This window comes from Ranitomeya variabilis, chromosome 2 (genome assembly GCF_051348905.1).
Source record: "Ranitomeya variabilis isolate aRanVar5 chromosome 2, aRanVar5.hap1, whole genome shotgun sequence".
Lineage (NCBI taxonomy): Eukaryota > Metazoa > Chordata > Amphibia > Anura > Dendrobatidae > Ranitomeya > Ranitomeya variabilis.
Genome location: NC_135233.1, coordinates 544963926 through 544976972, shown reverse-complemented (window position 1 = coordinate 544976972; position 13047 = coordinate 544963926).

Here is a 13047-nt window from a genome sequence, read left to right as displayed (position 1 = left end):
TGGGTGTGTTAGGTATAGTAAGAGCACCGAAGTGCGAACTGTGCCGTGCTGGCAGACACCACTGGTACCCGGACGTGGGTTAAGAAGCGCACAACTGGCGCGTGGCACCGCACTGGCGGTCACAGCGATAGACGCTGACTCGTGTGTAACACGTTGAGTGATTAGTCGGGCGCTAGGTAGCAGCCATACACCTTACACGAACAATCATGCAATAGGGTAGGGGTATTCAATGAACGACTTGCACTCACAACAAACACACGTATACAAATGTACACTAGCACATGGCCGTGCGGCCATGCGAGCCTTATATAGCTGCAGCAAGTAAAAGACCTTCCTAGAAGGACCAATGAGAGACAGCCATGCCTGAGCATGTGACCCTAAAACTCCACTGAGAGATCTTGCCCTGGGCATGCTCAGTGTGTGCAAAGCAAGACTTAGCCTTAGCACTTAAAGGACCTTCCTGAAAGGACCAATGGGCTTAGCTGCAGTGTCTGACCATGTGACCCTCGATCTCCAGTGAGAGATCTCACTCAGGGCATGCTCAGAACGAGAAAAGCAGGACTTAGTCCCAGAAGCGTCTGCTCGCCGCTGCCCAGCACTGACTTCAATGGCAGAAGCCGGAAAAGCAGCAGTAACTCTTTGTACAGAGTGGGACTGAGCAAGACGCTGGGACCGACGTCTCCACTGAGCAGGCTCCACTGCGGCAGGAGAAGAATGGGAGACTGCAGCAGAAACGGCCCGAGATTCCCCCTGTGCAGAAGCGGGAACTCGACCCCTAACACCGCCGTTCACACTTACGCTCAGGTCACACTCACCAGCAATCCACCTTGCTGTTCAATACACTTCCAAAAAAAAAGTTTGGGAAGGTTGGTGGGATGGGATGGGGTCAAGTGCACAAGTGGTGAGGTGTGATTTGGAGAGAAGATGAGCAAGCTCCCCTTCAGAGATTTTGGAGAGTGAAGTTATGGGGTTTTGGCTTTGGTCTCTCATACAAAGGGGTTGTGGTGGTTGGACAACAAAGACTTGCCTTGTTTGGTCTATCTTATTTTTGAAGTGCTTGGCAACGATTAGGGAACTCAGAGGGGGCAGTGGTGGGCGGAGGAGGGAGTTAAGTGTTGAACAACTGTTTGGGGTTGTGGGATAAGGAAGATATGAGGGCTGTGAAGTAGGCCTGTTTAGCAGGGGTGAGAGCTGATTTGAATGCCAGTGTTGCTTGTTTGAGTGCAGTGAAATCATCTTGTGAATGCGTTTTCTTCCAACGCCGTTCTGCAATTCTGGATACTTGCCGAAACTTTTTAGTGATGTTATTGTGCCAGGGTTGTCGATTGGTTCGTCGCACTCTGCTATGCATGACAGAGGCAACCGTGTCATTAGCTGATGCAAGAGTGGCATTGTAGAAAGCAGTGGCAGTGTCTGTGTCATGGAGTGAGGATATAGAGGACAGTGGTAGGATAGAGTCAGAGAGTGTGTTGGTGTCTAGGTGTGCGAGGTTCCTGCGTGGGTGCGCATGGTGCTGGACATGGGTGACAGGTGAGGAGGACAGGGATGAGAAAGTGAGTAGATGGTGGTCAGATAGAGGGAGAGGGGAGGTTGTGAAGTTAGATAGGGAGCATAAACGGGTGAAGACCAGGTCTAATGTGTGTCCGTCTGTGTGGGTGGCTGAGGAGGACCACTGAGTAAGTCCAAAGGATGAAGTAAGGGACAGGAGTTTGGAGGCTGCTGACTGGTGGGTGTCAATGGGGATGTTGAAGTCACCCATGATGATGGTGGGAATGTCAGCAGACAGAAAGTGAAGGAGCCAGGAGGATAATTGGTCAATAAAGGCAGTGGTCAGGCCCGGAGGTCGGTATATGAGGGCCATTTGGAGGTTGTAGGGGGAGTAGATGCGGACAGAGTGGACTTCAAAAGAGGGGAGGATAAGGGAGGGTAGAGGTGGGATTGGGTTAAAGGTACAGTTGGAAGAAAGGAGAAGGCCCACTCCTCCACCATGTTTATTGCCAGGGCGAGGAGTGTGGGTGAAGTAGAGGCCACCGTAACATAGTGCAGCAGGGGAGGCTGTGTCAGAGGGTGTCAGTCATGTTTCGGTGATGCCCAGAAAGAAAAGATTATGAGAGGTAAAGAGGTTGTGAATCACGTGGAGTTTATTGCAGATGGAGCGCGCATTCCATAGTGATCCAGAGAGGGTGCAGGGGGGTGGGCGTCATGGGCATGGATTTGAGGTGGGCAAGATTTCGGGTGTTTATATTGGGTTGGGAGCGATAGGAGGGGGTAGTAATAGGAGGTATGAGCTGTGCGGGCCCAGCGTTGGGAGATATGTCGCCAGCAGTGAGGAGAAGCAGAGAAAGACAAAGCAGGTGGGAAAAGGAGAGTGGGCGGCTTGTTTTGTGTTTTATTAGGAGAGATCTGAGGTTGAGGAGCAGGTCAGCAGAGGAGGTCAGGTGGAGAGGTGAGAGGCAAGAGGGAAGGAGAGATTATTACTTGGTTAGGGGGAGCTGGGGTTTGAGGATAGTGAAGGAGAGTGAGGAGTAATGGAGCCAAAACTGTTAGAGCGTATGTCAGCATGATGAGAATAAGTGTGGTGGAAAGGGAAAGAAATGTAGTACATTTATTAACAGTGGTTAGTCTTACCTTCTGTTCACTTCTGGCTCATTGCTGGCATATTTCTCCTATAATATTTGCTGTTATCCTTTTAGAGACATCCTTCTAGAGACAGACCAAGGTCCAGACAGACCTGTGTCTCTGAATTTATAATAGGCTAAGAGCTCAGGAAATAGGCCAGGTGTGATCAGGAGGGAGGGGCAGCAGGGAGACTGGTCACAGACACAGGAGGGGATTAATTAGAAGTCAGAAGGGAAAATGCAAGGGGAAATAGATCCATATGGAAAGATGTGTATTGGCATCAAGGAATTAAAATGAGAAAACATGCAGGGGAAGGGGAGAAAAAAAAACAGTCATAGCAGCCAGCGGACATACCAGGAAGGAATAGCATGGTGAGGAAGAACAGGAAAGTTGGGTGATGGTGATGGGATTGGGGTAGCAGCCAGCGGACATACCAGGAAGGAATAGCATGGTGAGGAAGATCAGGAAAGTTGGGTGATGGTGATGGGATTGGGGTAGCAGTCAGCGGACATACCAGGAAGGAATAGCACGGTGAGGAAGATCAGGAAAGTTGGGTGATGGTGATGGGATTGGGGTAGCAGCCAGCGGACATATCAGGAAGGAATAGCACGGTGAGGAAGATCAGGAAAGTGGGGTGATGGTGATGGGATTGGGGTAGCAGCCAGCGGACATACCAGGAAGGAATAGCACGGTGAGGAAGATCAGGAAAGTGGGGTGATGGTGATGGGATTGGGGTAGCAGCCAGCGGACATACCAGGAAGGAATAGCACGGTGAGGAAGATCAGGAAAGTGGGGTGATGGTGATGGGATTGGGGTAGCAGCCAGCGGACATACCAGGAAGGAATAGCATGGTGAGGAATATCAGGAAAGTTGGGTGATGGTGATGGGATTGGGGTAGCAGCCAGTGGACATACCAGGAAGGAATAGCACGGTGAGGAAAATCAGGAAAGTTGGGTGATGGTGATGGGATTGGGGTAGCAGCCAGCGGACATACCTGAGGATGAAGCAGATAAGTTGTCAGATTGATAGCAATAACAAAGCATAGCAAAAATAAAAATGAAGCATCTATAGCAGGGGGTTATTTTTCCGGCATATTTCTGCTATCATATTTGCTGTTATCCTTTTAGAGACATCCTTCTAGAGAAAGACCAATGTCCAGACAGTATACTACTCTTTCTGTAAATGCACTTTTTGCTTTTTGCTTAGTTACAGCAGGGTTTGCAGAGGATGGAGGCCTTTCATATGAAAGGTTGGAAAAGTTAGGCTTGTTTAGCTTAGAAAAAAGACGCCTCAGAGGGGATCTCATTTACATGTATAAATATATGTGTGGCCAGTACAAATCACTGGCACATGACTTATTCCTTCCAAAGATCGTACTGAGGACTAGGGGGCACCCATTACAGGTGGAAGAAAGGCGATTCTGACTGCTAAACAACAAAGGGTTCTTTACAGTTAAAGCAGTCAGACTGTGGAATGCCCTACCACAAGAAATAGTAATGGCAGACACTATAACAGCTTTTAAAAAAGGGCTGGACGATTTCCTCTATACACATAACATTGCTGGTTATAGATTAATTAGTGACAAAATGTACAGTTGGTGTTAAAAGGTTGAACTTGATGGACCTAGGTCTTTATTCAACCTGCGTAACAATGTAACTATGTGGGAACCTGATGTATAATTTTCCTACAGTACCATCACTGGTGAAATGAAGGAGTACAACATTTCTATTAAAATTGATTTATTGCCTTCATAGTGCATAGACATGTCAGGTCCTCCAGAACTAAAGAAGCTCTGTGTAGCTATTCTCACCTGTTGAAATGTAAGAAAATATAGAAGAATTGGTAAGGTATACTGCAAATGTATATATCTCAATTATAAGACTAAATGCTTAGATTTTAGGATCCAAAGTAGGTTAAATTGTGTGTTTCTAAACTTTTTTTGCAAAAAAAAAAATTAACAAGTGAATGAGACATGAAAGGAAATCTTAAAAATTAGTAACTGTAAGGAAGTATCTATAATCTCTTACAAAATAGGGTTAACTTGTGTAGCAGTGATGTTTTTGCCCATTTAAACATAAGAAGCTATGGTATAATATATTAAAGACGGCATTTATGTGAGTGGAAATATTCTAGTAGTCACAGCCTCTAGACTGTAATAAACAGAGGACCTCAGTGCTCCATGTTCAGAAGAGGTTTTGTAAAGCCGACCTACACTCACAATGTCTAAATTTAACTAGAGAAAATAGGAACATTCAGCAAATGTGTACTTAGCAACTCCACAGCTCAACTAAAACTTGGTCCACAATTAGGGGCGGGCAAAATACACGTGCTTACAAATTAAAATAACTTATTACCCACAAGTTGGAATGAAGGTTTTTATTCCAAACTATAAGGTAGAGGTTGCCTTTTGAAATGATAAACCCCTATTTACCAACCACAAAACTTCGAATTTCAACATACTAATGGTGCTATGTAAGGATCAGGTGGGCAAGTATAATTAGTTTCTTTTCTGACTTTTCTGTCAGCATTTAGTTATAATATTATAGATAAAATTTAAATATTACAGATAATCTTTGTAAGGATGTAACTATGAAACTAAACATTTGATATCTTCACACATGTTGCCTCCATGACTAACAAAGGAACTTTTTTTCAGAAGGCTATGAAATTCTAATTCTGATTCAACAACTGTATTAAGATCTACTTCACATGACTGAAGACTAGAAAGATGTCGTTTTTGAAGGATATTACTATTTGTATTATTATTATTTATTATTATAGCGCCATTTATTCCATGGCGCTTTACATGTGAGGAGGGGTATACATAATAAAAACAGGTACAATAATCTTGAACAATACAAGTCACAACTGGTACAGGAGGAGAGAGGACCCTGCCCGCGAGGGCTCACAATCTACAAGGGATGGGCGAGGATACAGTAGGTGAGGATAGAGCTGGTCGTGTAGTGGTTTGGTTGATCGGTGGTTACTGCAGGTTGTAGGCTTGCCGGAAGAGGTAGGTCTTCAGGTTCTTTTTGAAGGTTTCGATGGTAGGTGAGAGTCAGATATGTTGTGGTAGAGAGTTCCAGAGTAGGGGTGATGCACGAGAGAAATCTTGTATGCGATTGTGGGAAGAGGAGATAAGAGGGGACTAGAGAAGGAGATCTTGTGAGGATCGAAGGTTGCATGCAGGAAAGTACCAGGAGACGAGGTCACAGATGTATGGAGGGGACAGGTTGTGGATGTGACGCTTAAGCGTGGAAAAAGTGGACCCTCTGGACCGCGGCCACGAACCCCTCACGGACGAGCTGACCAGATGGACCACCCCCTATACAGGGAGTGTTAGGGGCAGGCCCGTGAGGGACTATCGTCACGGGACCAGGACGGAAAAGAAGGAACACTAGGCTGACGGGAGTGACAGTGGCTAGGGAAGTGGCAAGGACCCAATAGGAAACACAGGAGATGCAAGGACACAGAGACTGGCAGGAGTACCGCAGAGACACAGGAGCTGACAGGTACACCACAGGGATTCAGGACTCAGCAGGATACTGCAGACGTAGGGGCTGGCAGGAACGAGGCAGGAACACAGGAACGGTGGGGTACAGGAGAGACGGAGAAACTGGCAGGAACAAGGCAGGAATACAGGAACGGACGGGGTACAGGAGAGACGGAGAGACTGGCAGGAACGAGGCAGGAACACAGGAACGGACAGGGCGCTGGAGAGATGGAGAAAGAAACCAAAAGTCAGGGAGCACGAAAAATGCACAGCGACCATGGGAAGCCTAGGGCAATAGAATACACAAACGACCATAGGCACAGGAGAGAGGAAGAGGCGGGTATATATAGCAGCGCTGTGCATTACCTCAAGGTGAGCATCCTCCAGGATGATAGAGAGGACTGAGCAGGAAGCGCAGGAGGGAAGCTAGAAGTGTGCACGCACAGAACTGAACCTGGCGTGCGCGCGCACTCGACGAGCAGCAGGGGGCGGGAGCGGATGCCGAAAGGAAGATGCTGCAGCGGAGGAGCTGCGCCAGGACGCCGAGGACAGGTAAGTATGAGAGGATGCGGCGAGCGGCGGCGGCACCAGCAGCGTGACAGTGGATGGCTTTGTATGTCATGGTTAGGCTTTTGTACTGGAGTCTCTGGGTAATGGGGAGCCAGTGAAGGGGAGAGGGGAGAGGCCAGGTAATAGCGGGGGGACAGGTGGATTAGTCGGGCAGCAGAGTTTAGAATAGATTGGATGGGTGTGAGAGTGTTAGAGGGGAGGCCACAGAGCAGGAGGTTACAGTAGTCGAGGCGGGAGATGATGAGGGCATGGACTAGGGTTTTTGCAGATTCTTGGTTTAGGAATGTACGGATCCGTGAAATATTTTTGAGTTGAAGGCAGCAGGAAGTGGAAAGGGCTTGGATATGCGGTTTGAAGGAGAGATCAGTGTCGAGGATTACCCCGAGACAGCGAGCTTTTGGGACTGGGGAGAGTGGCCAGCCGTTTACTGTAATAGATAGGTTCTTTCGGGGGGTCGCGTGAGATGGGGGAAAGACAATGAATTCTGTTTTGTCCATGTTAAGTTTTAGAAATCTAGTGGAGAAGAAGGATGAAATAGCGGATAGACATTGAGGGATTCTGGTTAGTAGGGTGGTGATATCTGGTCCAGAGATGTAGATCTGTGTGTCATCAGCATAGAGATGATACTGAAAACCGTGAGATTCTATGAGCTGTTCCAGGCCAAAAGTGTAAAAAGAGCAGGGGCCCTAGAACTGAACCTTGCGGGACTCCGACAGATAGGAGGCGAGGTGAGGAAGTGGTGTGTGAATGGGAGATGCTGAATGTTCGGTCAGTTAGGTATGACGAGATCCAGGATAGGGCCAAGTCTGTGATGCCAAGGAATGAGAGGGTCTGTAGTAATAGAGAATGGTCCACTGTGTCAAAGGCAGAGGACAGGTCCAGGAGGAGGAGGATAGAGAAATGTCGCTTGTTCTTGGCGGTTAATAGGTCATTGGTGACCTTAGTTAGGGCAGTTTCAGTGGAGTGGTGTGACCGGAAGCCTGATTGTAAGCGGTCGAAAAGGGAGCAGGAAGATAGATGGGAGGACAGTTCAAGATGGACGTATTGTTCCAGTAGTTTTGAGGCATAGGGGAGAAGTGATATAGGGCGATAGCTAGATACAGAGGATGGGTCAAGGGAGGGCTTTTTGAGGCTGGGTGTGATTGAGGCATGTTTAAAGCTTGAGGGGAAAACACCAGTTGTTAGTGATAGGTTGAAGAGATGGCTTAGAGTTTGGATGAAGACTGTGGTGAGGTTTGGGATGAAGTGGGAAGGAATCGGGTCAAGTGCACAGGTGGTGAGATGCGATCTTGAGAGTAGAGTGGAGAGTCGATCTTCTCTAATGGTGGAGAAGATGGTTTTTGAGTTGGAGGGCTGGGTAGTTGGGAGGAAGGGCTCTAGGGATTGTCGATTAAAACTGTCTCTGCCTCATTTTTCAAGCAGAAGATTGAGAACATCAAAGTCTTCAGCTGAGATGAGTGGGGAGGGAGGAGGTGCTGGGGGACGGAGGAGAGAGTTGAAGGTGTTGAATAACTGTTTAGGGTTGTGAGACAGGGAGGATATGAGAGACGAGAAGTAGGTTTGTTTAGCTGTGGCGAGTGTGGTCTTGAAAGTAGTGAGGGACTGTTTGAATGCGATAAAGTGCTCGTTGGAGTGGGATCTTTTCCATCTCCGCTCTGCAGCCCTGGAAGCTCGCCTCAGTTCTTTGGTCATGCTGGTGTGCCAGGGCTGTCTGTTGATTTTGTGAGCTTTGGTATGTGTGAGAGGGGCAAGAGATTCCAAAGCTGCAGCTATTGTGGTGTTATATAGAGCGGCAGCGTCATCCGCATTGTGTAGGGAACTTATGTCTGTGAGAGGGAGCAGGGTTGCGGAGAATGAATGTAGATCAAGGTGTTTAAGATTTCTGCGAGGGTGTGCAAGTTTGTGGGGTGGGGATTGTAGACAAGGAGTGGAGAGGGAAGAGAATGTGAGTAGATTGTAATCAGAAGGAGGAAGATGTGAGTTAGAGAGGTTAGATAGGGAGCAGAGGCAGGTAAAGATGAGGTCCAATGTGTGACCATCTTTGTGAGTTGCGGCAGAAGACCATTGAGTGAGGCCGAAAGAGGAAGTGAGAGATAGAAGTTTGGCAGCTGAGAGGGAAGTGTCAATGGGTATGTTGAAGTCGCCCATGATGATAGTGGGGATGTCCGCAGAAAGAAAATGAAATAGCCAGGTGGTGAAGTGGTCAAAGAAGGTGGTGGCTGGCCCCGGGGGGCGGTAAATGACAGCCAGTTGGAGGTTGGTGGGGGGCATAGATGTGCACCTCAAAGGAAGGGAGGGTAACAGAGGGTGGCAGTGGGATTGGAGTGAAGGAGCAGTTATCTGACAGGAGAAAACCAACTCTTCCGCCATGCTTGCTGCTGGGGCGGAGTGTGTGAGAAAGGTGGAAGCCACCATAGGAAAGTGCAGCAGGAGAGGCTGTGTCAGAAGGAGTGAGCCAGGTTTCAGTGATGACGAGGAAGGAAAGTTTGTAATAACTAGTGTTGAGCATTCCGATACCGCAAGTATCGGGTATCGGCCGATATTTGCTGTATCGGAATTCCGATACCGAGATCCGATACTTTTGTGGTATCGGGAATCGGTATCGGGATCGATATTAATGTGTAAAATAAAGAATAAAAATAAAAAATATTGATATACTCACCCTCTGACGCGCCCTGGTTGTAACCGCCAGCCTCCGTTCATAAGAATGAGCGCTTGAAAAACCTTAGATGATGTCGCGGCTTGTGATTGGTCGCGTGGCGGTCACGTGACCGTTCCGCGACCAATCACAGGCCGCGATGTGATTAGTGATAAGTAGAGCCCCGTATACTGTATATAAGATTTTACACTTGCAGCATAAAGAACTTGTGCAGATTTGATATTTTCCATACAGTAATAACTTTCTCGCTTTTTGATGCAGTTGTGCTTTACAACCCATGAGCTTGGATTTGTTACTTCTGTTCCTATAAGTAGGTTATTGTCCATAGTCCGTCAGCAGGACGGCGGCAGTAATAACATATTGGAGCCAAGTGATAATATTTCGGTGTGGATACATTGCATTTTGCGCACATCTCGCTCTGTTTTCTCTAACATTCAACATGTTTTGTTCCGATGCGGTCAGATTGTAGCAAGCAGCCTGTGTCCTTCCCCCGGGATTCATGCTGATGTATAACACGGTTTCTCTTGGCTCTCACTCTTCACTATTAGCTCACCACAACCTTCATAGATAAACTGGTGCTGAAATGTAAGATGAAAGGGTGCAAGAGAGGACGATGGCACAGACCTCCATATGTTTCCTTTCTATGTCAGCTGCGGACACTTTGAAGCTACGCACCGAGTGAGGTCAATCATCATCATAAATGGGACAACAAGATGGAAAATTTGGAATAACATATTAACACAGACTGAGGCTTTGATGGCTGTTTATTCATGGCGTCTGGATGTAATATACACATAATGGACAATGACAGGTTAATAAATATGGCCATTTACAACTTTGGAAATGTGGCTTTGAAGGGTTTCACTGGGAGAACGTCAATAAAGCTCAATTACAGGGATTATCCGGGCGAAAATAAGTTTTCACATATACACAAAATGGGATTGTAATTTGTTGATCATGGGGGTCCACAATGGAGCCGCAGTGCACATGTTCTATTCATTCCCTTTCAAGCGCTTGAAAGACCTTAGATGACGTCACGGCTTGTGATTGGTCGCGTTGCGGTCACGTGACCGCTCCGCGACCAATCACAGGCCGCGACGCCATCTAAGGACTTTCAAGCGCTCATTCTTATGAACGGAGGCTGGCGGTTACAACCAGGGCGCGTCAGAGGGTGAGTATATCAATATTTTTTATTTTTTTTCTTTATTTTACACATTAATATGGATCCCAGGGCCTGAAGGGGAGTTTCCTCTCCTTCAGACCCTGGGAACCATCAGGATACCTTCCGATACTTGGTGTCCCATTGACTTGTATTGGTATCGGGTATCGGTATCGGCGATATCCGATACTTTTCAGGTATCGGCCGATACTATCCGATACCGATACTTTCAAGTATCGGACGGTATCGCTCAACACTAGTAGTAACAAAAAGATCGTGGATGTAGGAAAGCTTGTTGCAGACAGAGCGAGCGTATCACACCTATGCATAAAATAAGAAATTTCCAAATTAATTTGTATGCTGTTATGTAACTGTTCATTGCATTTGCCCTAAAGCGATCATGTGGGCCCAACAGCTTTTAAAAGAAAACTGTGATCTAAGACTTTTAACACTTGATACCACTAGCACAATAGCACAAGAAAGGACCCCAGAGCTCTCCTATAAAATCCCTTATCAGTACATACCTAATTTCATGGCAAGAATACTATGAAATACATTCAAATATTAAACCATTCACTCTCCAGCCAGTTTTCACCTTCCAGACCAGGCCAATTTTTAAAATTCTGACGAGTGTCACTTTATGAGGTAACAACTTTGGAACGCTTCAATGTGTCCAAGCGATTCTGAGACTGTTATTTCAAAACATGTTGGACTTCGTGTTAGTGGTAAATCTTGGTTAATATAATATGCGTTTAATTATGAAAATATCGAAAATGTGGAAAAAATAGAAAATTTTTCAATTTTCAAACTTTGAATTGTTATGCCCCTAAACCAGATAGTTACTGTTATGTTAGGGCTAGCGGAACGCACCTAATGAATGTATATATTTTATTAGGATAGATGCGTTCGCAGCCCGGGGTCCACCGTGCAGGAGAACCTGCTGCTAGCAAATAGCGGAACTAAATGGCAGTGTAAGCTAACTCTGTTACTTCACAGAGCAGCTGTGAACTCAAAGCACTGCGCCCTGTTAGACACCACAGAGGCACAGGCTAACTGTCTAAACAAGAACAGTCAGTGGTCTTGCATGCACACGAAACTCCTCGCCGGAGGTGCCAGCATTTTAGGGGCTTATTTTGGCCAGGTCCCTGAACACACAAGCATACAAACTCCTCTCCGGAGGTGCCAGCATTCTAGGGGCTTATTTCAGCCGGGTCCCTGAACACACTCATAAAAGACCACACTGGCGCAAAGTACAAAAATGAAAGCAATACTAGCGCATGGCCGTGCGGCCATGCGAGCCTTAAATAGTTGCAGCATGTACAGGACCTACCAAGAAGGACCAATGAGAGGTTGCCACAGAGCGTGAGCACCTACAGGACCTTAGCTGCAGTGTCTGATCAATGTGACCCTCGATCTCCGCTGAGAGATCTTACTCTGGGCATGATCAGAACGAGAAAAGCAGGACTTAGTCCCAGAAGCGTCTGCTCGCTGCTGCCCAGCACTGACTTCAATGGCAGAAGCAGGAAAAGCAGCAACTCTCTATACAGAGTCAGACTGAGCAAGACGCTGGGACCGACGTCTCCGCTGAGCAGACCACTGCAGCAGGAGAAGAATGGGAGACCGCAGCGGAGATGGCCCGAGATTCCCCCTGTGCAGAGATGGGAACTCGACCCCTAACAGTTACACCACATAAAATAGTTAATAAATAAGATTTACCACATGTCTACTTTACATCAGCATCATTTCAAAAGTTCATCAGCAATTTCTCATTTTTCTGTCATTTACAAAACCAATTGTTTTAGGGACCACATCTCATTTGAAGTCACTTTGAGGTGCCTACGTGACAGAAAATGCCCAAAAGTGACACCATTTTAAAAACTGCACCCCTCGAAGGGCTCAAAACCACATTCAAGAAGTTTGTTGACCCTTTAGAAGATCCACCGGAATTGAAGCAATGTTGATGGCAAAAATGAAAGTCTTACTTTTTTTACACAAAAATATTGTTTTAGTCCCACATTTTGCATTTTCTGAAGGGTAACAGGAGAAAATGGATATAAAATAATTTGTTGTGCATTTTATACTGAGTTCACTGATACCCTACATGTTGTGGAAAATTACTGACTGGGTGCACGGCAGTGCTTAGAAGAAGCAGGAGCAACATTCAATTTTTGGAGTACAAAATTGACCATGTCACGTTTGCAAAGCCCCTGATGAGCAGTGGAAACCCCACAAGTGACCCCATTTTAGAAACTACACCACTCAAGGAATTTATCTAGAGGTGTAGTGAGCACCTTAAACTTTTAGCCCTGAATTTTTCCTTTTCACAATGGTAAAAGAGAAAATAGACCTAAAAATCTGTTGTGCGATGGAAAGCTACTGTTTGACCACACGGCAGGGCAAGGAAAGGAATGTCAATTGGATTCTGGAGCTCAATTTTGGCTAAAATAGATTGTGGATGCCATGTCACAATTGAAAAGCCCCTAAAATGCCAAAACAGCAGAAATGTCCATAAGTGACTTCATTTTGGAAGCTACACCACTTGAGGAA